General features: G+C 41.2%; 1 protein-coding gene and 1 non-coding gene across 5 annotated transcripts in view; one reads left to right on the top strand and one right to left on the bottom strand.

The window, feature by feature from the left end:
• Positions 1-26,814, top strand: part of SIPA1L2 (signal induced proliferation associated 1 like 2) — a 217,569-nt gene that overhangs the window by 59,236 nt on the left and 131,519 nt on the right. Inside the window, exon 3 of one of the 4 annotated variants that reach the window (XM_087431941.1) lies at positions 23,671-23,764. The exons of the other annotated variants lie outside the window; for them this stretch is intronic. The gene's annotated coding sequence lies outside the window, so the exon portion shown is untranslated. The remainder of the gene's footprint in view (positions 1-23,670; positions 23,765-26,814) is intronic. 4 annotated transcript variants of the gene reach the window in all.
• On the bottom strand, positions 22,846-22,969 carry LOC147916782 (U4atac minor spliceosomal RNA). The gene has a single exon (XR_015552602.1). It is a non-coding gene; the product is annotated as a U4atac minor spliceosomal RNA (small nuclear RNA).

Consider the following 26,814-nt stretch of genomic DNA (forward strand, 5'->3'; position numbering starts at 1 on the left):
CAGGCCCACTCCACACGCTGCCCTCTGTCCCCTCCTTTCCTGCCCCTGTATTTTGATTCAGTAGGTGAAAGTAGAGGCTAGTAAATGGAATTTTCATTAAGATCATTCTAATGCAGTTGTCTTTGTGGACCATTGAATGTTTGGGAACCACCCATGTAGTGCAAAACTTCATTGTCTAGATGAGACATTCAAAGCCCAGCAGTGATAAGTAATTTACCCGGGGTCACACTTAAGGCCTGCCAGTCAAAGATAAAAGACTATATGTCCTCCACTTTTATATGTGTTATGTAGTTGTTGCAGAAATGACCAAAAAGTTAATTGGGCTATTTATCCTGGACAGGGGCAAATTGATGTTTTGCTCATTAGTTTTCTATCTCCTATTACTGGAGGCTCTGTGTGTGTGTCCCTGTGACAGAGAGGGACATAAGGGACGTAGGATGAACCTGTGATCTATGTACTCACCCAACAAAACTAAAAAATAATGAGTATGAGATCCAGTTTGAATTCTTATATGGTGCAAGAAGTATTGTTAAGTGAATATTTTTCGCCATTATCTTGGCCTCATGTTCGTGTTGAGTGGGTGCACTTTTCAGCTTTGCATGCTGATGGGTTTGTTAGCAAGTTTCATTTGACAAAGCAGGTACATATCAGGGACCATTCAGAGTCTGGCAAGTAAATGCCTAAAATGTAGTCCCTATTCTGCTCGCATTGTGACAGACACATATTTGCAAATTCATTTAAAATAAGGAAAGCTGACTTCTTGAAATTTATCTGAAACCTCACTCTCCTTGACCCTGATAGATAAAGATATGGAATTGGGAAGAGAATCTAGGAGGATGGGGTGGTCGTTTGTGTCATTTATCAGACAGATCCAAGGATTCATATTATTTGACTGACTTTATCTTATTGACAGGGAAATCGTGGTATACCTCCCAGGGAACTGGTGCATGTAGGGAATGTCTATACCAAATGACTCTTTTTATACGTGTGAACAAGTGTGTAAGAGTCACAATATGTTTGTCTGGCACATGGTAGGTGCTTAATAAATACTTGATGAATGAAAGCTTACTGCTTTAAAAAAGACTCCTTTTATATCTATTATAATTCTGTCTCAGGATACAGAATTCTAGCAGTATTTTTGTTTACTTTTTTTCCTTCTCATAAATATCTGGGCTCTAAAATCTAGTATTTTTAGTGGGATAATTTACATTTCTTATGATCCAAACTTTATATTTTGGTGTTTTTCCAGTAATGGTACCTCTCATGATTCTGTTCCCTTTGAGAAATTATATTCAGTTAGAAGGTTACATTCTGGCTGATTTTAGAACTTACCACCAATACAGCTGGAGCCTGGGGGCCACTGTGGGGGAGGCTTTGCATTAAGGCTCCTGGCCTCCTCATGAGCCTCCTGAAGGCTGGGAGACCTCGCCCTGCCCCTGGCCTTCCTCCTCCTCACTGCTGCCCCCGCCTGCCCACATCTGCCAGATGCATAGGCAGCTGAGAGCTAGAGGTTCTTCCTACTGACCAAACTGACCAATAAGTAGCAACTTCCTGTCCATGAGGACTAAGCCGTCATTGGAAAACCTTCCTGTATCTGAGGAATTATGCCCTTTTAAAGGGATCAATGAGTACTCATTAACTTGATAGCAGATGATCTGAACAAGAAGACTCTGAATTAAATTTTACATTCCCAAAGGTTTTATTAAAGACTAATTGGGCACATGATTGACAGGGAATAGCAGCTTCTTTTGAATGTTATTATTTGGTTGTATATTACTAATGACCAGATTACTGATTTCTTATTAGCTGCTTGGTTTGGGGATGTGGTTTGTGTTAAGAGGTGGTTAAGCGATTCTATCCTAATCGTCTGATGGACAGGAAAATGGAATTGCTGGCTGTAATGCTGCCACCATCCTCACAGGGAGAACTTTTTTTCTTTAAACTCAAAGTAAGTTTTTTTGCTGGCAGTACAAGACTAGCCAAGGGATAATTCTGTTCTGAGCTAATTCTTTTGGGGCCCTGAAGGTCCAACAATTCTCTGTGTAATAGAGATAACAGAGTAGGCAGGAATAAAAATTCCCGAATGAATTGGGGGGAACCAACAGGAGGGATATTTGTTTTGGGACTGAGTTGCTGACATGCAGGTCTTACCCTCCCTGAATCACAGAACTTGCATTCTCCTGGTGAACAGATGGAGTCAACTTATGACTGCATCAAATTAGCCTTTAGTGGAAGCATCATTGCTCACTCTAACAATAGAGCAGTTTCCTGATTTAAAGTAATATACACAGATCTTCATTTACTGATAAATTGAAGGATGTTTATATTTATATCCAAATGTTTCTTTGCTTTACTGGGATATCCCCATTAAGAGTAATGTGTACTCCATATATGATATTTGGATAGAAAGAAGGAAACTGAATCACCCCAAGTGCCAAAACCCAAAGATAAAAACTGATAACGCTTCTGGAGAATTTTCTTCATCTTTTTTCTACAAATAAGTGTGTCCATGTGTCCATGTGTGGTTGTATTAGATAGTTGTGAACATACTGTGCATATATTTTGGTGTGCTTTTATTAAAGCATTTTAACGTTGCACATCTCATTATTTCATGGTCTCTATAAACACGATTTCTGCGCTAGAACATTTAATGTATTTATTGTACAGAAGCTGGCACAGTTCTTTTCAGGAGCACAGACCTGGCAGAGAGGGGTTGCACTTCTTGCCCATGCAGTTCCCAGGCTTGGTGCCTTTGGCTGCGGAGCCCAGAGCACTCTGTACGTGTTAGAGCTAGCTGGAGCTGACAGAGTTTCTATTATTACTTGCTGATATTGAAAGCATCCCTTCTGTATGAAGATGTGGAAGAAGGAGTTTATTAAATGAGGCGCTGGTGCACCGTGATAGAGCTCTGCATAATGAAAATAATTTACTCAGCCTGGCGGATTTCTAGCGTAATCCTTGCTTTCGCACTGACTGGCAGGAGGGAAGCTGGGCTGCGGCTCCCTGCGGGGCTTGGAGGGCTGCTGTCTGGGGTTGCTTGGGTAAATTCAGACACTCCCCTACTTTACATACTTGAGATCACCCACCCACCAGTGAGATGAAGACTCTAGAGTGTGAAATTAACACATCAAGTAAATTTATATCATGGTAGCCTTGGGCTGGTTTTTGCAAATTAAATTTTGTAGAAATGAGCCTCAGCTCTGCCAAAGCAGTATTAATTTAGTACTGGTGAAGCAAAACTGTTTCTGTGACATTTTTACCCTGAGAAGAAAGAGTTTTCGTTTTACACTCGGACAGTGAGTCTTGCTAAGTAAATTGTTGTTTTTTTTGGTAAAAACTACTATTGACAAAAGTGATTACCCTCAATAAAACTTGATTCACACATTGTAGAAGTTTGAAGAAAAGATGCGTGAATATGAAGGTGGTGTATAAGCCAGCAGAAATGCCAGCCAAGTCTTCCAAAAGACTTTTATGGGTGATATTCATTATTTGGTATTCAGAAAAAAAAATGATTTTTTTTTCCAGCGCACTGAGAGTAGATCCATCTCTCAGACCCATAATCACATTAACTAAGCTCACTAACCTGAGTATGTAACAAGAATGCCTGCTTAGTAATTTACAGAAATGGATATAACTGTCACGGGAACCTGAATGCTGACCTCTTCTCACCCCTACATTCTCTGCCTGAAGGTAGCCATTGGAACGAGGGAGATGGGTGAATTGAACAATCCCTGGATTCAGGCAAGGACGACACGGGAGAAGACTTCCTGTCTAGTGGCTGACGTTCCTTCTTCCCTGGATGCCAGAATGTGCTCCGAAATTCTTTTACCATGTCTCCAATCCCTGACCAAAACTCTTTCTTTAATTATACTTTGCCATTAATTAGGATACAGTCAAATCTTACAGGCCTTGAGGCTTCTTGCTCTTTAAAGTTTAAATCTCAGAGGGTGATATTTCCCCCTTATTTCTAAGCTCCCTGGGGAAGTTTCACTGTACAAGACGAAAGCCCAGGGCAGCTGGCTCTCCAGGTAGGGTTCTGTTTGAAAAATGCCATTACAACTTGTCACTTTTTCCAGTAAGCCTGTTTGTTTGTTTTGGCTTACTCTCCATACCAACGTTGCTTTGTTGATGTGGGTATAAAAATTTATATAAAAATATTCCACCTAAATGTTTTAAAAGTATGATTTATCTATCAACTAGTCACGTTAACAGTTGATGTCATGCTGGCCCAGGGTATTTGGCCTGCTGACATTCTTCAGCTCTGGGCTGGCTGGCAATATTTCATGTAGTTGACATATATATCTCATTTATATATATTTTGTATCTTCACTGTGCCAGGTACCTTGTTAGGCAACGTGAGAGAAGACAAAATTGAATAGATTTCTCTGACTTCTAGATTCTCAGCCTAGTGGGTGAGACAAGCATGTAAATAAACAGTGGTAATGTTGTGTCATGTCTGCCAGAATACAGAAGAGGCAAGAGCCATGGCTTCCCAGAGGCAGAAGAGTACATGGAAGACAGGTAGCTGGAAAGAAAATTTTCTTGGGGAATATTGGGAAGTCTATCATGCCTGGGAGTTTGGGTTAACAGGGGCCTGGCTGCAGGGAATGGAAAGACGGGTTGAGTTCATTGTTTGATAGGGCCTACTGTGCTGTGGGTGTGGGGTTAGGAGAATAAATGGCATGCCTATGAAGAAACACACGAGGAGATTTTGGTAGACCTTGACTAAAGTTAAACACCTACCCCTGATGTATGTGGTTTGCACTACTGATTAGCTACCTAAACACTTGGAGCCCCTTATCTCACCTTTAATAGAGATACTGATAGCTACATTATAGGGTGTCTTACGGAAAATAGAATGCCTTAAATGGAGTAGGCATTCCATATGTTATATCCTCCCATTCATCCTATATGCCTCCTGATTCTGTGTGATATAAATGAGATCAGTTCAGCAGACATTTGCACCACCACCTCCCGTGGATTTGACAGGCTCTGTGCCATGCCAGGCTCTTACTTCCCTCTATCCCGTTATGTTATTGAGCTGCTCTCTTTAGTATTTGTTCATCCTTTGCTGATGGAGCACAGGTGAAAATTCACCTTCGTGGGGTGTAGGAGTTGCTCTCCATTCTTGACTGTTCTCCCAGAGCTGTTCCCAGTGCTGGCTTATGTCTCTCTTGGCCTTTTTGATTTCCTCTATCCTGTATTTGCTGAGATTTTCCTATCTGTGTCTAAAAAATTGAGTGAAATGAACTTTTAAAAAAAGTGTACTTTAACTTTTTCTGGGTAGATCATCTTACCTATTTTTTTGCAGACTTGGGTCTGACCCCAGTGTTCATTAACTTGGAGCCCTTCAGTTTTTTTTTTTTTTTTTTAACTCTTTGTAAGAGACATTAAGATGCCTAGTTTTAGCAAAAGTTCAGAGATTCTCCAGTGCGATTGACCACGGCTTCTGATGATGCATCATTTCTTTTGACTTTACCTGGTTTTTGTCTCTGTTGTTCATTTCTCCCGGACCACAGACTTCCCTGTCTGGTTTCTCAGTATCTGAATGAAGTTTACTTGCCATTAATAGCTGCCTCCTGGGGTGCAGGGATTCCATTCCCATCAGTGTCTGCAGCATTAGAGCACATTTACAGAATTTATTTTCACCTGGTGTGTTAAACGGCACTGTGGCCCTGCCTTGTCACTCAAGGGAGGGAAGAAGAGAAGTTTTGGAGTTCGATCTTTCTTTTAAAAATGTAAATGAGATTACTTATTTGGGTATCTTTGCTTAAGCAACAGCAGCAGCACCATCACCAACAAAAAACTGGAGCTCCAATAGACGAAATAGATGTTGGGGAAATTGGAAGGCCTAGGGCCGCCAGCAAAGCCCTTGATGATAGAGACTCAGACTAGTTCAGTTTATTCCTGTTAGTGTTCAGAACAGGCAGAGATATCAGCTTTAATAACAGTCTGCACGTTAAACTTTGAACAGCTCAGTAGATCCTGAATTCTTGAGGCACATATTTCAGACAGTGAACACTCCTGCTATCTCTGGCTATAATGTCATGTCTAAGGAATCCTGTGTTAGCTGTTTGGGGGCTATCACCAAGGTAGGTGATCCTTGAACTGTTGACAGTCTTCTGGGTTAACTTTGGCTTGTCTTTACTTCAAAATGCTATTCAAGGACATTGTTGCAGTATCCAGGGTTGCCAGGGAAGCAACTTTTTAGTTAATACCCTTGTGAGTTAATACCCTTGTGATGGATGGATCCCCTCGCCACCCCCCCCAGCCCCCGCCTCATACTTTTCTGTAATGGGGAATTCACAGAATGGTTTTGTTTAGAAATGGTTTTTTGCACTTTCTGGGACTGGGAATGTAGAGTCCGCTCTCTCCTGCTGCTATGTCCTTTTCATCCTTTCATTTATTTGGAATTTCCAAAGACAGAGTGGGCTAGTTGGTTCCTTTTTGAATCTGCCGATTTTCTGTAAAGCTGATGTCATGGTCTAGACCTCTATCCTTACATATGCAAATTATTAGATTACATTTGGCAGTTGGGGCCTTTGTCAGAGGGGGTTGAAAAAGGTGGGTTATGTATCAGCTGTCTGCTTTGTCTTGGACTTGGTAATATTTTGGTGAAAGCTTGTATATGGCAGAGCAATTTTAGGTTCTGCTGTCTGTGGCCTTTGGTTAGAGCCTGTCTTCAGGAGGTGTGAGGAGTCAAACTTGTCCATCTCACCCACCCTGGAGGTTAACCTAGTGCTCCCGGTTAGCTTTAGCCAGGCAGAGCGTGTCATTGTGGGTCCACTTACCTTCAGACTTCCTTCCACAAATACCTGCTTTCCCACTCTGGCCTAAATTACCCTGGAAGTGAATTGTTGAGTCTTTGAAACACTTTTCTGTTTAATTTTGGGTACGGGGCAGGGGTAACAAAACTACAAGATTAAATATGTTTTGCTGAGTGATTTCTCTTGTTTTCTCAGTCCTCAGTCTCAGGGTGTGATTTAGAGCCTAGATGTTTTTCAGATGCTTGTGGTTTGTCTGATCTTAAAGTAAAAGGCTCTGACAGAATTGACTAATTAGTGTACATAAACTTGTAAACTCAATTTCTGGTTTAACTTATTTGCTTTTATTCCAAGGGCAGTTATTATAAGGAAGCAAGCCAAATACTTACTAGAGAGAAAAAAAGGGGACATCTGACTTCGCTAATTACAGACACAAGTGTATGGTGTGTAGAACCTCTCGCGTAGACATTCGTCGCTGGAAATTATTTCCTTATTGTTATTTTAATAAAAATAATTGAACCTTTTTTAGCCAGTTAGATAAAATTAACCTGACAGACTGTGGAATGCCTGGGAACAGCATCCCAGCAGCAGCTGCAGGGCTGGGGTGCACCAAACATGGCCTGGATGCAGGTCACATTTCTAGAAGGAAAACATCCTCACGCGTGTGCCGCAGTGTCAAGATACACATGTATTACATAAATAGCCCGTTCTTGTTAAAATGAGTAACTATTTCATTCTTCATCAGACCAGCGGTCTTGCAAAAGCAGGGAAATCTAAATGATATCCTGAGAGGGAATAAAGGGAACTATTTTTAGGGAAGCACCGTGGAAAGTTTTCCTGTTCAAGGCTTTGGTATTGGGGAGGTTGGATTAAATTTGTTAAAAATAGAAATTTAAATGTAAATATTTTATTTCTTAATCCTTTCTCTTTGCACAGCCACTTACCCCTATCTTTTCCTGTGTGAGCCATTCTCCTTTGTATTATGGACATCTTGGTCCTGTTATTGATGTTCCAGACAGCCGTGCCACCGATGTGCTGTGTTGTATATCTAACTTACAGATCTTTCCTTCTTTTTCCTTCTTTTCTGATTTCCTCTGGTGACTGCATTTAAATAATTTTGGCACTTGTTAAAATCTATCTCTCAGAGGCACAGACAGGAGATCAAGATAGAAATTGAAAATTAAATGTATCCATTTTGGTCCTTCTTAGTCATTCTGTTGGAAATATAAATATTTTCTTAGAGAAGAAACTGAAAGCAATGTTGTGGGAAGATTTGTTTGTTAATCTTGCCTCCTTGGGCAGATTATAAACTTCCTGAAGTCGGGGTTTATGCATTCTGTACCTTTCATCACGTACCACAAGGCCTTGCCAAGTAGTACACACTTAATGAAGGCTTGAATGAAAGAATGGACACGGGTTAGCAGAAGTTTGCTTTTGTTGATGCCTTATCTGTTCTTAATCAGAAAATTTATATTGGTTGCTCCTTGGTGGCTCCAGCTCCATAGTGAATATAAATGTGTAATTGTACTCTAGGAATTTATACTCTGATAACGGAGATTGGAAATATTCACAAACTACAGAAAAGGTCAATTTTTAAAATGAGTTTTATAGTAGAAGAGGATTTAGACGTATATCTTTTATAAGGGGAAGAAAACATTAAATAGATGCCCGAGGAGGAAGAGTATAAACACAGCAGGTGGCAGAGCCATCCCTCTGTGTAAAACCTGTTGATTTCAAGATAAAGTTAAAATTTCTCGGCCTGGCTTTTAATGCGCAACACTTGAGCGAAATAGCTGGTCTTTCCAGCTTTCGCTTGTACTGCTCACTGCAGTACGAATCACAGGCTCCAGGCACACCCGTTTATCCGTCACCCTCCCTCAGGCTTTGCACAGCCTGGAGGGCTCTGCTCTTTTTCTCTCTTTGAAGATGGAGTGGAACCATTCTTTGAAGCACTGCTCACAGCTCACCCTCTGCCACTTTTTCTCCTTCCTCTGGATCCTAAAGCTCTTGCTGTGAGTACTGCTTGTTGATCAGTTTTGGCATACTGCCTTTCATTTTCATTTACTTTTGAGATGCTCGCAGCTCATCCTCCATTAGTTTCTTATCCGCCCCCGGTGCAGCATGGAGCAGTCCACAAGGCTGGCATCTGCACCCAGTGTTCCTTCCAATCTTTGGATGCTGAAGTTGTAAGGAACCTTAAATTACATGGTGTTTCAGATCTAACCTTTTCTTCTTATAGATGGTGAAATAAGTGGTTCTGGGTCATATAAAAAAAACAGAACTTACTCAAGAGGAAAGTAAGAGAAGAAATTAATTTTGTATTTTGTGTTTTTCTGGAGTGCCTATTAGATCCCAAGCACATGCATCATATTATCTCATTTAATCTTCCTGCCAATCCTACCATATCCTTTATTCCCCCTTTACAGATGAGGAAGCGGGCCCAAAGATGATGGTAGTTTGTCCAAGGCTGCCAGCTAATAAGTGGGGGAAGGAGGGAAGAGGATTCTCATTTAGGCTGGTTTTTCTCCCAAGTCCATGCTGTTTTCACTCGTCTTTGTCTCCCAGTCCACTGTTTTTTTTTTAAAGATTTTATTTATTTATTTATTTTCCTCCCAAAGCCCCAGTAGATAGTTGTATGTCATAGCTGCACATCCTTATAGTTGCTGTATGTGGGACGCGGCCTCAGCATGGCCAGAGAAGCGGTGGGTTGGGGCTCGCCCGGGGTCCGAACCCGGGCCGCCAGCAGCGGACTGCGCGCACTTAACCGCTAAGCCACTGGGCCGGCCCCTAGTCCACTGTTTTTGTTTAGTTGTTCCTCAACTAAACTCGCTACTTTAGACCAGTACCTGGTGAATTGATTTAGCAATATCTCTTCCATGTTGCCCTTTTTTTTTTTTTTCTATTTAAAAGATTCTTGGATATTTTAAATAACATTTTGAAAACAGTTTTGTTAGTGTTTATCTCGAGTTTTCTTGCTCCATCACTTCCCTCGTGGAGAAGAGTTTGCCCGTCCTGGGTTCTGGTGTCTGCATTATGAAGATGACTTTCAAGTGGGACTGGCATAGCTACTGCTACACTGGTGATGGTCGGAGCAGCAGCAACGACAGCCACAATTATTAATACTCAGAAAGGCAGAATCAGCTGTTTTTCCAAATATTTTTCTGATTTGTGTAGAACTGTTTAACTGCTTTTCTGGTTGAAAATACTGCTGCTGTCAGGATTATTTCTTGTCTAAATGAAGGTGCTACACAGACTCTTATGATTGGCAATGCTGTTTGCTTAAATTAAAGTTATTCTTGTATTGTAATTTCTATATTGGTTTGAAAATAGAGAAGATAAGAATACCAAAAAAAAGGGCAGAGTAATTAAGTCTGACTTGTGGCGGATGGTTGGATGAGAACGTTCATATTTAAAATTCTGAGAAATGTAAATATTTGACTTGATATAATGTGACCATGCATTCTTCACTAGATCATGATTATTTAAACCCTTTATCGAGCTCTTAGACAGATGGTCTTTTGCGTAATGAACACTTCTTTGAATACAGAAAGATGCCATTTGGTAAACTGATGAAGTGGCATTATTAATAAATATTTTATGCAACAAAAAAATCCAAAGTGAGAGTGGGTAGCGCAGATTAGAAAAATCCTCAGCTCCATCTTATGGATAGCTAGGAATATACCTTTTCAGGCATTTCAACATCTATTCTCTATTTCTGCACAGGAATGAAAAAGAAAATCATTGTCACAGTTACCATCATCAAACTGTATTTACTAAGAGTCTCCACCTGAGAATCCTCTCCTCCCTGCTGGTTATTATAATCTAAAGCAACAAGATAAAAATGATCAAGAAGAGAAATAATATTGACCATTATTTTTGTATATTTAACCTTGGAATGTAAATTGGATAAGCAGATTTTTAGTTAACAAAAAAAAAAGGCTTAGTTTTTCCTCCCCTATTTGTGCCTCATACCCCTTCCCCCCCACCCTTGAATTTTAGGCATATGGTAGTACCTCATTGATTTGTAATCAGTAGGAAAAAAGTGTCCCACTCAAGTGAATTTCCCAGATGATGGAAGCTGTCATTGAATGCCCTGCCTATCTTAATCATTTAGCATAGATTTTTAACTATTTCTAAGACTTTTCTCATACCAACCTGGCTTCTTCAGTAGTTCTCAGTAACCCCCTCCTAGCTGCTTATACTCTGATGCGGTTGGCTTTAATTCTGGATACTTTTCCACAACTGCGAGGATTTTGCTTTCAAATCTCTCCATTTGGAAATAATTAGAAAAAGGCATTGGGAAGAGTGAAAAGTAGGTGAAAGAGGATGGCAGTGTAAGACTAGGAATATTTGCAGTGGGCCCTTAAGGGAAAAAAGGGGAGTCGAGGGGGGTCACTTGGTCAGCTGGAAGGGAGGGAGACGAACGTGTGACGTGAGGCAGGCTGGAAATGAGGACAGCGGGCCAGGGATTTTACTGGCTGCTCTTGTCAGCTCTGGTTGGGGGGTAGTTGGTGTGGCTACAGCCTTCTCTGGGGCGGGACCGTGAGCTGTGTGGAGGGAAAGGTGCTGGCAGCACAGGCTTAGCAACACCCAGGTCCCATGTTTCCATTTGGCGTATAAATCCTGGCTAGTGAGAGAAAACTTGTTTTGTTTCCCATATTCTTTCTTGAACAACCCCCTTGGTCAGTTGTATTCGGGCATCTTCAAATTCTGTCATTTGTGTCTCTGGCTGTACAGTGGCCACTTGGTATCTCCAGAGGTTCATGCTCCTTGATGCGGAGCATCTTTCTATTCCTCTGCCTCATCTGCCACACGGCTCCTTCCCACCACCGCATGGACTAGGCCTTCTCTCCTCTCGGGCCTTTGCATGCACTGCTGCTTCTGCCTGTAGTCAGTGCCCTTTCTTTTCACCTGGCCTGGTGACATGACCTTCCCGCCAGGACTTGGCTGGAATGCCATCCCTTTGTGATGTGTTTCACCCAGAGGGTGAGCCTCCACTGCCCCTGTTCCGGGGAGCTGGGATCCTGTGGGACTGTGTGCATTTACGTTGTCGCCCGACTGTGGGAGGCCTGTCTGTGTCCCTCTCCTGGGGCATTCCTGCGGCCAAGAGCGTACCTGCCTTACAGTAGGTGCATAGTAAATGTGTGTTGAAATAATAAATGAATGAAGTATGTTTTGTCTTCTGTGAGTCTTGATATTGTGGGAAGGTAAATGCCAAACAATACAGATATCCTGGGTTTCACACTAATTATGAACTAAGGAAAGGGTACGTGGGGGTAGACAGCAGGTTGAGGTGGTGAATGAGGTTGTTTGTAGTCTCTGAGAATATTCCCTCTGGAGGAGGGTGGCTCGTCAGCTGTGTTTGCTTATCATAACGAACCTTAGTCTTGTGAGCTTGCTATTAAGCCAGCCGCAGAGCTGCAGAAGGAAACCACCCAGTTCTCCAAACTGTGGTTTATAGAATCTATTAGAACCCTTGTGATTTGGGCTCAGCCTTCAGCATATGCATGATTACTGTAGTAATATTCATACTAATATTTATTTTCCTTTTGCTCAAGTAATTGCTCTTTAGAAAAGCTTGTCTGTAAAAAGTGGATTATGTAATTACTTCTCTAGAAAATTGGCTTTCTACTTCCTTTTAGGATTAGTGTTTGAGAAGAACGGGAATCACATTGTGGGACCGCCAGTATTGTGTCAGGCCCTGCCTGGGCCAGTCTGTTTGGCCTTTGCACAGCACAGATGTTGGACCAGCCCCCCTGAGCAGAGCTGTGCCTTTGTCGTGGCATTCACCATCAGCCACAGCTTCAGATCTCCTCCAGATCTTTAGCATTTTGGAGAAAAGTGCATGAAGACTGAGGAATTTGAAAACAAAATGTACTGGGTCGGCTACCTTTGGTTCATCACTCATTAACAGGAATTGTTTCAGTGAACGCTGTAGAGGGCCTCAGAGAAAGTCTCTGTGAATAATGTGGAATTTGGAGGGTGGTGACCCTGGTGCTCTTTCCCAGATTGGTCATTTTCAAGGTTTTTATTTTATACCACTCTGCTCTGTCCCCTTCTCTCTAAAGTGATCCTCAGAACACATTTTGGAAGCCATGAAAATGATGGTTCTGGAAAGACACATGACTGGAATGCGACTTATGATTCTGTCCCTATGGATTACCTGATTGTCACACAGTGACCGCCTCCCCAGAGAGGGCTTTACATCTAGTCAGGGCTGTGTTCCCATATCTGTAGTCACCTAGACTTGGGGAAGCTGGCCTCTTGCTTTCCTGTGGATACTAATCTCCTGTCTGTTGTTTATTCCAGCTGTGTGTCCTGTATATGACAGTCTAGGGGGAGGGGACAAGAGTTCGTTTTACTTATTATTTATTTATTTATTTAAAATTGTATTTATTTGGAGAAATTTTATTCACATGGTCTGGAAGCATATTCGGTGAAAAGTTTTTGCCGTCCTCTCTGCCCCGCCATCCCCTCCGCTCCTTTCAGCATCTAGTGCTGTCAGTTTCCTGTGTATCCTTCTGGGGATGTGTTATGCATGTTCAAGCAGATACTAATATTCTTTATGTCCGGTCCTAAAATGGTAGCAAATGTACAATCCTTGGTATCTCCAAGTATACTGTGAATGTGTCTTAAATTCATTGCTTTACATGGAAAATAAGTTGATTTGGAAAATGGCATTTGTTGACTTTCTACTTACATAATTGGGGAAAGGCCAGATGAGAACAGGTGGCTTCTTGCTTGGTAGATTGCCCTGCGCTCCTCAGAGGGTGCGATAATCTTGGTACCTGATACTGCGACAGAAAAACAAACAAAAAAGCACCTCAAGTCCAGAAAACCTTTCTGAGTAACCCAAATTCTTCTTCTCTTTTTCATCATTTCCTCAGAAACTGTATAATTCTCTGGTGAACTGACAGAAAGTTCCAGAATGTTTTTTTTTTCTCTTGCCCCTTCTTGGGGCATTGAAGAGCACCTCCCACCTAGCATGTCCTTGTCTCTGTGCTGGTGCTCACTCGTCTTCTGAGCATGACAGCCTTCAATGGTCTGTTGCTGCAAACTTATCATTTTATTTTATATGGTCTTTTATTGTTACCTGCCTCTTCACAACTAGACTGTGAGCTTGAAGACAGACACTCCATCTTACGCTTTTGTATTCCTCACATTTTAAGGTAGGGTAATTTTAGGGTAAATAGTAGTTCATCAATAAACCTTTATTAAATGATGGGTATTTGAATTCTCGTCTCCTATTTCTAACTCCCTAGAGATGAGTCTTCCTGGATATTCCTCAGGTACCTTGGTGAACACATCCAAGCCCCTGCTTCCATAATCCCTCTAACCCTGGCACGTGTTCTCTCTCCTGAGGCACTCAAGTTGTTTACTCTTCCTGTTCTCTTGTCTCTAGTGTCTCTTGTCTCATTCTGCCCTTCCCTCAGCCACACATTCATTCATTTGATCAATAAATGGCGCAGACCCCTTGTGATGGTTAGTGTTATGTGTTCCCTTGGCTAGGCTGTAATACCCAGTTATCCAGTCAAGCACACTAATCTGGGTCTTGCTGAGAAGGTATTTTGTAGATGTGACTAACTTCTGCAATCAGTTGACTTTAAGTAAAGAAGATAATCTGTGTGGACCTCATCCAGTCGGTTGAAGGGCTTTAAGAGCAAAAGGGTGGTTTTCCTGAGGAAGAAGAAATTCTGTCTGTAGACTGCATCCTCAGCTCTTGTCTGAGAGTTTCTAGCCTGTCCTCTGGATTTCAGACTTGCCAGCCCCACAGTTGTGTAAACCACTTTCTTCCCTTCCTTACCCCCCTGCCCACTACACACTGCTGGTTCTGTTCCTCTGGTAGAATGCTGACTGATACACCGCTAGAGACAGTGTTTTAGGAAATATGCAGTCTCGCTATTTGCCTGGTTGACAGTCTCCGTTGACTCTCCACTGCCCGTGAAAGCTCGCAGCACTCACCTGAAATAGAGACTCCTGAACCCTCTGGCTTTAACCTCCCTTTCCATCTTCATTTGCTCCTCTCTTGAGAACCCTGGTTGTTTATGTTGTAGTCCCCACCACCCTGTTTCCCTGCACTCTACATGCCTTCGTCTTAGCTGCTGCTCCTGCTCTCTGGAATGCCCTTCCTCTGCCTCTCCACCTGGCAAACCTCCTCCATGTCCTTTAGGATCCGACTTAGTTTCCATTCCTTCTGAGAAACCTTCCTGACCAGCGACCTCTCACAGTTGGCTTTTCTCTTCTTGATGCTTCTATGACACTAGGCAGTTGTCTCTTTCATAGTATCTACATCAACATTTTTAACTATTTGCATGTCTCTTTCCTTTACTAGACCGCATACTGTTTGGGGGAAGTGAGTTTTTGTCTCCTAGAATGTGCATTGCCTTGCACACTTCCTGACAGAGAGTAGACATCATAACTGAGTAGAATGAACTCTGTTCGTTAGTGCACTACTTTGTGTAATTTGCGGGGCCGAGTTCCGTTTTCCCACACGGAGTCGTTGGAGTAAGCACCTGTGTGACCACACCTGGCACCTCCTCTCAGAGCCAGGCGCTGTGTTGTTGGGCGCTGTGTGTTATCCGTCAGTGTTGTTGATTGCTGGCTGGGCAAAGTCTTCTGTTAAATCTTTTACTAAATGAAATTGGAGGTTCCTAAAGTATATTGACTCTTCCAAAGGAGGAGTGGGCCATAAAAACCCTTTCGTAAAAGTAGGTGAAAAATGATAAGTCAGTGAGAGTGGAAATCTCAGAATAATAGTGGTCTTTTAGAGTTTTCTTTCCCCTCTTTTCTCAGGGCAGTAGAAAGGTCTTTTATCAAGAGCTGGGATTTTTTTTTTTGAGGTTAAAGGGACGTCTTTATATGCAGAAGTAAGGTTATGTTGTGTATCCAGCTGGCTGCCGATAGCCTGGGAATTGCAAAATGCACTTTTCTAGTCTTCAGACCAATCTATTACATTATATGTATCTAAATCACTCTAGCTTCTGGTAGCCTCAAGATTTAGACCGGGCTCTGGGTCTGTTGGAAGATAAAAGTGACATTTTTATTTTTATGATCTGAGTATTCCTAACAGAGTTACAGTTTTCAGTGTAATGACAACTTGATTGCTGATTGTGCTTATATCAATGACACCAGAAGAAGAAAGGAAGAATGCAACTTCTGCTCAGTCTGTAAATGATTTACATTCCGCATTGTTGTCTAGCATTTTACATTATAACGTTAGCTCTTAAAGGAAGCCAACATGACTTATTAAAAGGAGTGTTACAGATCTTTATTTATTGACATAGAAAGAAGTCATTGATATATTAATTGAAAAAATAGGTTGTAGAACAATATTTTATCTATAGTATGGTATAATTTCATTAGTGTTAAATTGTAAACATTTAAATAATTATATATGAATTAGAAGACTGGAAGGATATATGTGGATATCAAACTCTTAATAATAGTTAAGAAAAGTTTTTCCTTTTTCTTTCAGTTTGAATTTTTTTTTAGACAATTATCATGCTTTATCAGAGTGAAAAGTCATTAAATTTTTTAGCAGGGAAAACAATCCAAGGACAAGAGGTTAGAAAAAATAGACCAAAATCATATCTTCTGTAAGGGTGGTAATATTATGTATGATTACTTATTTTTCCATCTTTTCCCATATTTTTTAAGATAAGTAGATTACTTTTATAATTAAAAACAAAGCCAACCATGGTTCTTCTAGGGTACTTAGCTCCTGCACAGAGCCTATCAGATATTTGAGTCAAGTGCTTTAATTTAAAATTGTAAATCACATACCAAAAATAAATAAGAAATGTGTATAGTAAGAAGTTAGAAATCAGATAGTCACGAAGTGTACCAAATTTAACTCCATGTGAAAGTTGCGTGTTATCTTTTCAGTGTTACACTACAGGAAACTTTGTAACAGTTTGTGCTTCATGAATTGCTGAGTCTTCTGGTCAAAATCATTGGGCTTAAAAGTTGCTGTCAGGCTTCTTGTAATTTTAATGCATTTTTGCAAACGGAAATACTTTGTTTTAATATGAGGTTGGCTGCTTTGGTGCCTCTGTAACCATCTACTTAACTTGGCTAATTTTTTCTCAGGAAGGAAAGATACAAAAAGGACCAAACAGTCTTGTTGCTGGGCCTGTCCTGTTTACGAATGTGTAAATCCTGATAACTCCTTTAGAAAGAGTTCATGTGCTCTGTTCAGAGTGTAGCGGGCTTCGTGCCCACGTACAGGGTTCCTGCCTTGGAGAAGGCGGGGGTCTGCTTTAAGAGCTTTTTGGTTGAGATAAGAGTGTAATGAGACTATTTTAGGCACTCTGGTGCTTATTTCTCTTTTCCTGTAAGGAGACTTGGTATTGTTACTGTGGGCATTAGGTTCCTTTTATTTGATAGTGAAATAGGTAATGGAGGAGGCAGAGGTGTTCTCAGCAGACTTGTTCCTTTCCACATCGTGTTCCTTAACTACTTTGACCAAACAGGTGTCATGTATGTTAGGGTAGATATTCTTTTTGAGAGGTTACAGTCATTATTGCCATTTAAGCACTTTTCTATTAGAAAGTCTTTACAACTGTTAAATCATGTAAAACGTTTCCTGTGTCCCAAGAGGTCCCAGACGTGGAAGTGGTTGAATGTCTATTCCATGTATAGGAGGATAAAAATTTAATTTTTATGTCAGAAAAAAGGAAGGTTTGTATTGAAGGGGTTACGTAAATACATGCCTATACTTTTCCATATTCCTATAAGTATATGCCCATATTTAAAACATTTGTTATGAAAGTATTAACAGCAATATCAGAAATTCCCATCTTCTGAAGTATTGATTCTTTTATATCATGACAAAAAAATCTTTCAGTAAATCATTCAAATTATGTTTGTATACGATATATTTTTCTGTCACTCATTAGACAGACGTCAGGTGAAAATAGGGGAAGGCTCTTATGGCTCTGCTCTGTGTCTCTCCGTTCAGTCACACAGCAGTATAGCCACTGGCTTTCTTCTGGAAGATAGTGGTGGTCAGCTTGTGCTGGACAGAGATATTGCCCAGGGAGAGATGCTGCTAGATGCTATGCTCCTGGAGGAGCACACATTTATAAACTTTACTTAAAATAGCTTCTTGAAGATGCTTGGAAAACTTAGCTGTTTTGCTGTAGCTGAGGGAATTAGTAGATGGCAAAGCCTAATTTTTGTCATGTGCAAGTACCAGTGTGTACAAACAAGGCGTGTTCCACTCACAGCCTCAGGCTGTTTGCATACTTTTAGGGAGGAGTATATATGAGCACAAGAAACGGGCAGTTCCTCATAGGGCTCTGCTGGCTTCCTAGAGATGAGGCGGGTGTACCTGGACTGCTGGACACTTGCCTGATCATTTACTAGTCATGTGATCTTAGCTACATTCTTTCCAGCCTATTAAAGTCTGTTTCTTCATCTGTGCAAATGATGTTAATTCTTATCGCACTGGATTATTGTGAAAATTAAATGAGACAATGTAAATGCAGACACTTTGCTGGTGCCTAGCCCACAACGGACCTGAGGTAACTCTTTTCTTTTTCCAACCCTCTGTGGGGTTTGGCTAAGTTCCTTTAATTCAGTCTCTGGCTTCTTGGACAGTGAGAAATGAGGTGGGCTGGGGTCAGGCTGTGGAGGGGCCCTGATTGCCAGGCTGAGACGTTAGCATTTTATTCTGTGGCAGAGGGAAACGACTGAAGGTTCTGAGGGACTGGACATGATCAGACGTGTGCTTCATGAAGGCCATTCTGGCACTGTGTTTCAGATTAGAGTTGGACGCATTTTAGAACTTATAACGAAATAATTATGCAGCAAATATAAGAAAACTTTTTTAAAGATGCACTTTCATACAGTGAATCATCATATGATTGGACCTATTGGAAGTGAATAATTCCTGATAGATGAATTGCCCACGTTTTCAAGCATGGCATAGCTGCACCTCCGCCTGTAGCAGGAGGTTGAATTAGATAACTGCACTATCTCTATTTATGTTAGATATCTGTGAAATGATTTTATTGTGGATTAACTAACTATAAAATGAAATTTTCCTTTTTCAGGCAATAGAGAAATTACTGTATAGCCCAGAGAGGTTTTCCCAAGGTCACATAAGTAGGTGGTAGCAGGTCAATGCTATTTATATTTACCATAATGATAATTTTAAGTTATTACATCTTTGACTGCGAATGCTAAAATATTCAGAGGATATTTTATATATCAGATGCAGTGTGATAAAAAAAAGGAATGAAAATATCTTGTGTCTCCTATTAAGGGTTTGGGTCGGTATTTTAAAATAATATACAGAGAAAGAGAGAGAGCTTTAAGGCTCAGCTGAAGACTTAACATTCTTTTTCTGCTCAGTTTGCTTTTTATTTATCTATACGATCAGGGTTTTCCTGGCCTCCAGGTTGTGCAGATGAGCTCCACTTTTATAGAGAATGCTCTTAGAGATGGCTTGTTTGTGAGGGTGTACTGAAAACTGAGTTTCTAAAGGTGTTAATGTGATTTTCTTCCACAGAATATTTCTTTTTGTTAAAATATCAATGAAAAGCATCAAATGAACAGATAAAGTTGATGGGGGATAATGTCCAAATTTAGCTGAACACTTTTACTGTGTTAAGAGTTGTTATATTGTGTTAACCTATCATCTTAACACGTAGATGCAGGTATTGGCAAGAAAATAATTTGGGACTTGTCCAGTGTCAGTAAACCTGAAGTTTTAGGAGAAAAAAAAAATCAATATTTGATCTCATTTGTTAAAGAAAATCTTACTGGCACTTGGACCTTAGAATGCAGGAAACCCGAAGAACTTATTGTTAGGGGTTTTACAACTTCTTGATTTTCAAATGCAGTTTTGTTAAGTGTATCTAGTGGACTCTAGAGCTGTTTTCTTGGAACACTTGTGTAAATTGCCAGAGACACTCCTGGCTGGCCTTTGTCCTCATCCTTCTTTTCCTAACTCATGGTAGTGCCTTCCATGGGTTTCTGACCTGAGGGGATTCTGACCTGGGGGGATTCTGACCTGGGGGGAGCAGGCGGTGCAGTGGTGAAGCTACACAAGGGGAGGAATGGAAAGAGGCTCAAGGGATTTAGACTCCAGTTGGAAGGTGCCATTTGATTGTTATCTAGCTTTCATAATTGGTGCTTTTGATTAGACCTTGTAACTTACGTTGAGAAAAATGTCTGACACCGGGGAACATGCAGTGCGAGCCTTGGCCGTGGGGTGCCTGCTGGGCGGCTTCCTCCGACAGCACGCACCCAGTGAGTGCTTGCAGACGGGCAAATCCACGTTAGACATGGACCTCCCGTTTCTGTTTGGGCCTTCCAGTCTGCACAGAAGTGAGAATTAATGACAGAAACTGGTAGCATCAGGCCAGTTCTGGGTTACCAGGTCATTGGGGCCTTCTGAGGCAAGAGCCCCGGCCTCAGGCTCGGGAACCCGCCAGGCTCTGCTTCTGGAGGGCTGGGGGCGGGGGTGCAGAGCCAGAGAAGAACTGCTCCACACCAGTTCTTTCAGCTACGCTTGTGCAAGTGGAACGGGATCATTCTGCTGTTCTGTTTGCTGCCCAGTTCAGGATGAGCGCAGTGATACTGTGCACAGAATTTCTAAGGTTAGGGTTTAAGAGCAGGACCGTTTGGGCACAGATTTACTCTGTGGGAAGACAGAATCAGCTGAAAAGTTCCTTCCTAATAGATGCAGAGGGGAAATCTCTTCTTAGGTCTTCACCCATCCTTGTAAAAGTGCCTTTCCAGGCTCAGTTTGACTCTTAGGAAACTACTTAATTTCTATTGGACTTTACCTCATGTATAAAATGAGGAAGTTAACTAAGTGATTTTGAATATTCTGGTCTGACCTTTGATTCGTTTGAACCCCTCCCTTGGCTAAGGAGTCAGCTAGTCACCAAGAACCATAGATAAGACTCACAGATAGGCCACTAGTGCCAAAGCTGCATTTGTCAAGTTGGCCTGAGGAATTCAGCTGCTTTACTTACAGTGACATTTATAGTTAACATGGTAGAGGGCTGGAGACTGCAAACTGAAGATGCAAATAAATGGACTTCTGTATGCTTGACAGAGGAGACCTGAGGACAGGCATTCTCATTCTGGGTGCCATAGACAGGGCTACCTGACTAGTACCTGCATCAGCCATCAGAACAGTTTCAGGAGGCATTGAAAATAAGGTAGATAAAACTGTATCTCTGGAATATTTGTCAGCTGGTCTGAGTAGGTAACAAAACTAGGAAAAAGAACATGATATTATATAAACTTGCATTTAGATGCCACGGTCAAATTCTGTTTTTCTCATTACCGGTGAGTCAGCCCACCCACTATTGCTCTCTTGGTGGACTAGTGTACTGTAAGTCAGGGGAGAATCCCATCTCTCTATTCAAAATTTAGGCAGCACTTCTGTGTGTTCTTAAGGCCAGCACGAAGGTCTAGAAATAGTTTTTTTCTTATCTTCTCAGTTATATGTGTGTGTGTGTGAGAGAGAGTATGTGTGTGTGTATACATACTTTTTTGGGTATGTGTAGTAGCAAAACACTGAACATAGGAGATTTCAAGATTATACAACGTAGAAATTAGCAAAATTAAAAGCTCTTAAAAATGCTACCATGTTCCATAGTGATTCTCTTTGTCTGGATAGCTTGAAACCAGCAAGATTAGATGCTCAATTTTAGCTTGTGTTATTTGAGTACCAGTGGTGAGAAGGTTTTAATGGAAAGTGGTGGTGGGTTTTCTGGAAAGAGAGTCGGTGCCTCACAGAGGAGTACTTTCATATAGAAAGATACTTTGAAAGAATGAGGTATCGCTGGGACACCAGGCATTCTTTCACTGAGTCTTTCTCCAGTATGACCCCTTACTGAAGGTCAGTTACTGCCCTCTGCCATGTTTGAGAAGGGAAGTGGGTGTCTGTAGGGTTAAGAGACATTCCTGGGCTCTTCTAGCCTAGCTGTGATAGAAACACCCCAGCGCTTCTTCTGGGGCCCCTGCTCTCCTGCCTAACATGTTCATACCCTCAGCAGACCAATGTGCAGGGTCAGGAGAAGCTCCCATTCCTGCCTGACCACTGATTGGCCAATGCTTGAATGAGGATATTTGAGCTTTGCACTGCTACCATTGAAATTGCTGAGACTTGTTTGTTGTCTGTATTTAACAAATGTTAATGAGGGTTGGAACCCAGCATTAAGTGACTGACAGGGCTATGGAACTTTTCTGGACGACTGTCGCAGATAACTTTCATGGCGTTTATTACAAAAAGGGTTACACCCAGAATATTTTTGTCATTCAGAATCACTTTTAACGAACAAGTTATGGATAAGCTTTAAATATTTTAATTAGAGGTAGAAATGTTATGTGGTAGGCAGGTGTAAGGACCATGAAGAGACAATAGTAAGAACTGTTGAACTCATTGCATTGGGGAAGCTCTGTCCTAAGCTTTACCTGCTTTACCACATTTCATCCTCACTGCAGTCCTGTGAGGTAGGTCTTGGCATTATCTCCATTTTACAGATAAGAAACTGAGACTCACAAGCTCAGGCTACTTGCCTAGGTCACAGGGTCACTGGGTGTGAAGCTGCGATTCTCACCTCTGTGTCTGACTCCACAGCCACACTGTGCTGTTAGCCCCCGTTACACCATATCTCCTGCCAAACCAGGATGGGAGGCACCAAATTCAAGTTTTAGGAGTTTTTAAGTTAGGAAAATTAAAAATTTTCCTGCTGTGTGAAGTATCCCTTGTTGCTTCATGTTTTAGCTCTGTGAATTTTAGTATATATTTAATGTGAGAACTGAAAAGAAAGAGGAATTGCTACTTTTGTTCTTTTTAGTCAATTCTAAGGATTTACTGTTACATTATTGGTTTAGTTATGTATCTGTGTACATATGAATGTTTCTTAATTCTATTGATCAAAATAGGATGTGTTGCAAGAAATAGGACATGGTAAAATTAGAGATTGCTTGGTACCACCAAATTAACCCACAATTAATTAAATTAAGCACATTCTTTGAAATATAATTGTCTTAAGCCATTAGACTTCCCAAATATTTGGACACAAGAGAAATTGTGGTGGGTTTTTTTTTCTTTTTTTCTAAAAATTGTGCCATGGTAAAGCAGAGCTCTGGTTGATGTGAGCGTGGTGTTAGGCATTAGCAGTACTGCCCTCTCTGTTTGCTCACTGGACAGCACACAGCCCCAAGGAAAGGATGGTTGAGAAATTGTGTTTAATATTTCAATCTATGTCACCTCAACTATTCCTCCTGTCAGTCAGTCATCTTAAGTTTTTTTAGGCAGAAGAGCGTTTTATTTATTTCTTTTAAAGTGAAATCATTCATAGGAATATTGCAGTTATGGGAGAAGGAAAATACAGACCCAGAACTTCTAGTTGTTTGGGTTTTTTTTGAGAACTCTTTTTTCACAGATTTTTATTGGTGTTGTGGACTATCATCAATTCAGTTAAATGCCTTATTTATTTTGTAGCCTGATTCCTCTCTTGTAGCCTGATGCCTCTCAGGTTTGCCTTTTTCTTTCAGTCCCTGGGCTTTCCTGACTGGCGCTAAGGACCATTTGAAGCAGAGTGGGAGGAAAGTGGTTCATTACAAGCAGTGACAGAAGAGGCACAGAGAGCATTTGTTTCGGTCCCATAAAACTAGAACATGGCCTTGAGCATCTGTGAACGTCTGGGTGTTAAATTCAGTTTTCTGCAGTTTTCCTTAAATGGTCTTTGGATGTGAAAACCATCCCCATCCATAAGACGCTGGTGAGGATATTCTACTTCATGATTGTTGAGACCCAGCTAGGTTGCCAACGGAAGGAAGGATTGCGGGGAATGGTGGGAGACATCGCAGGCAGAAGCTGGAATGATGCCCCATGCTTCTTAGGTAACATTGCATTGTTTTCTCCTTGTTCTAGCGCACAGCACTCAGATCCCAGGCATGTCCTTTGACTCTGACCGAGCTCTTTTCACCGGGTTCCTCCGCAGGTCCTCAGCAGCTCTGCCCACACAGTAAGTGTGTGCCCTTTGGCCCTGGCTGCTGTCAGATCCCGGGCCGTGAGCAGAGAATTATCTCCTGCTCTAGCTACAGGACGTGTTCCTAAGGAGAAAGTCACCTGAGACTCCAACATTTATAACTTGGACTGAACATTAAATCTCTTTTATATGGAGTATGTCTCACTTATTTTTCTGTTGTAACATGTATAGAATCAGTAGCCCTGATAAAAATGACTAATAGAATTTTTGTTGCTGCTTTCCAATGTTTATCATGCACACACCACAAAGTAACTTACTAAAAGAAATGTCATGATGCTATGGTACAGATTTCCTTGCTACTAGGTCTGTGTTTGCTGTGAACATAATGATTAGCATTCACCAACATTTGGACACAGTTTCATGGTGTATTTCCATATTCAAGAGGCAAAGTTAAATGTCATGTCTTCAGTTGGGCAGCAATTAATATTAATGAAAATCTAGCAGAGGTTTTTTTTTTTTAAACCTAGGAAAAAATTTGTAGCTGAAGAATTTTTTACAGAATTTTATTTTTCATTTTGTTTAAACTCATTTCTAGACATCTGGCTTGCAGAAAACTATGATTTTGGTTTTGTAATAAAACCATTTTGTCAGCAAAGAGCATTAAAATTCAGACTTCTGCTTGTGTCATATTTCAGACTAAAGACATTTTACAATCAAACCAGGAAACTGTGAAAATAGAGATTTATAATGGAAATGTTGATTCAATTTGAGTTGAAGCCAGACATTCATGAGGGAAAATTAGATTAAACAGTAGATGTTTAGAGAGACTTTAAATTATGACAGCTTTAAAAAAGGCACATGTGGTGGCTGTTTCCCGGGCTCTGAGCATGCTCTCTCTGGCAGACTTGGAACCTTGCTCCTTGAAGTTTCAGCCATTTATTAAACTCTTTTATCTTTCTTTGGACTAGTGGACCCAAAACTTATAGCTTGGAGTCTGGTGATTGGGAACTGTATCTTATACGTTACTGTAGGATCAAAACCTGATGTTGTCGGTGGAAGTAGTTCTGTCCTGTCGTACTATATTATGTTTATGAGTGTAAATTGCCATTTTAGATTGTGAGTATAAAGCTACCGGTTACAACTGATTTATTCCATTTGTTAAAGCCTAACGGACAGTCTGTGCAACTAATTTATTTTCATATACTGTTCAAATAGAAGGGGGGGAAAGTGCTTGAAGTTGTGAGAAGCTGGAATGTATGAGCTGAGGGAGCATGGTAATGGGAGGATTCATTGAGTGGCTGGATGTAAATGCTAGAATGGCGAGTCTTCTCAAAGATCCAGCACCGCTGGACCCTGCCTGGCAGGGACTAGCAGGACCTCTCCATGGTGGTGAATGTCTGAGCCTAATGCAGGCATCTAGGGTCAGTGAGAATGCTCTTGCTGTAGGAGCTGCCCCGTATCAGATAGATGATTTGCAACCACTTTCTCCCATTCTGTGGGTTGCCTTTTCACGTCACTGTGTTGATAGTGTCCTCTGATGCACAAAAGGTTTTGATTTTGATGACGTCTAATCTGTTTTTGCTTCTGTTGCCTGTGCTTTTGATGTCATATCCAAGAAATCGTTGCCAAGCCAGCGTCGCAAAGCTTTGCCTTATGTTTTCTTCTAAGAATTTTATAGTTTTAGCTGTTACATTTAGGTCTTTGATCCATTTTGAGTGAATTTTTGTATATGGTGTAAGGTAAGGGTCCATCTTCATGCTTTTGCGTGTGGGTATCCAGTTGTCCCAGCACCATTCGTTGAGAAGACTGTGCTTTCCGTCTTGAATAGTCTTGACACCTTCATCGAAGATGGTTTGACTATATACGCAAGGGTTTATTTTTGGGCTCTCTATTCTAGTCTCTTGGTCTGTATGTTTGTCTTTTTACCAATACCACACTGTTTTGATTACTGTAGCTTTGTAGTAAGTTTTGAAATTGAAACATGAGAGACCTTCAGCTTTGTTGTTCTTTTTCAAGATTTTTAACTGTTTGAAGTCCCTTGAGATTCCCCAAATTTTAGGGTGGATTTTTCTGTTTTTGAAAAGCATGTCTTTGGGATTTTGGTGGGGATTGCACTGTATCTTTAGATCACTTTGGGTAGAATTGACATCTTAACAATATTAAGTCTTCCAATCCATGAACTCGGAATGTCTTTATATTTGTTCAAGTCTAATACTTTTTAATATATATTCCTTGATGACAAGAGTACAGTCTTGAGTGTAGCCATGCAGACTTGCTGTTGGATTCTTGCTCTGCCACTAACACATTGTTCGACTTTAGGTGAGTCTCTTAGGTGTCTCCGAGCTGTGATTTCTTCTTTTTTAAATGGAAGTCGTGTGAATGTTATATATTGCATATCAAGAGTGTAGCAGAGTATGTGTGATATCTTTTTCTTGCCTTTGTGCCTTTCTGCCTAATGTGGACATCTATATGTGCACCAACTTTGTCCTCTGTGATTTAACCAGTGCTTTGCCTGTTACCTCTCACATTTTTAAACTGAACACTGACCCCAGGATAGCTGCTCTCACTTCAGATCTTATCTCTGCTTTCTCACCAGTTTACCCTTCTCAGACTCTGACTCTAGTTCAGGCCAGTGGTAACTGCACCCCAGCTTTCTGTAGGGATCATTGCCCTGCCGAGCTCTTTAGTCTGTGTGCCTGGGCCACCAGGGATCCAGCGCTTGGTCAAATGTGTACTTAGACGGATGTAGTCATAGGGCCATAGGGAAGGGGGTGGGGGTGTCTTTAAAGGGCAACCCCTAATACTGCTTTTGAATTAATGGTTTAGTTACCCCATATGCTTGTGTAATGTTTGATATTTTCCAAAGTACTTTCCTACCTGATGGATCTCAAAGATGATTCAACAGCTGAAACACCTGAGGGACTTGTTAAAAACACTCTGGGGGCCCCACGCCCAATCTTATGAGTCAGAGTTCCCAGGAGAGTGGAGAAGGAATTTATGTTTTTCACAAACTCTCCTCAGCCGATTTTCCAGCAACTGGCCTGGCACTGGTCCACAGACAGGCCTTTGGGAACCCCTGAGCCACC

Source organism: Ceratotherium simum, chromosome 6 (assembly GCF_057802395.1).
Source record: "Ceratotherium simum simum isolate JZ-2026a chromosome 6, ASM5780239v1, whole genome shotgun sequence".
Lineage (NCBI taxonomy): Eukaryota > Metazoa > Chordata > Mammalia > Perissodactyla > Rhinocerotidae > Ceratotherium > Ceratotherium simum.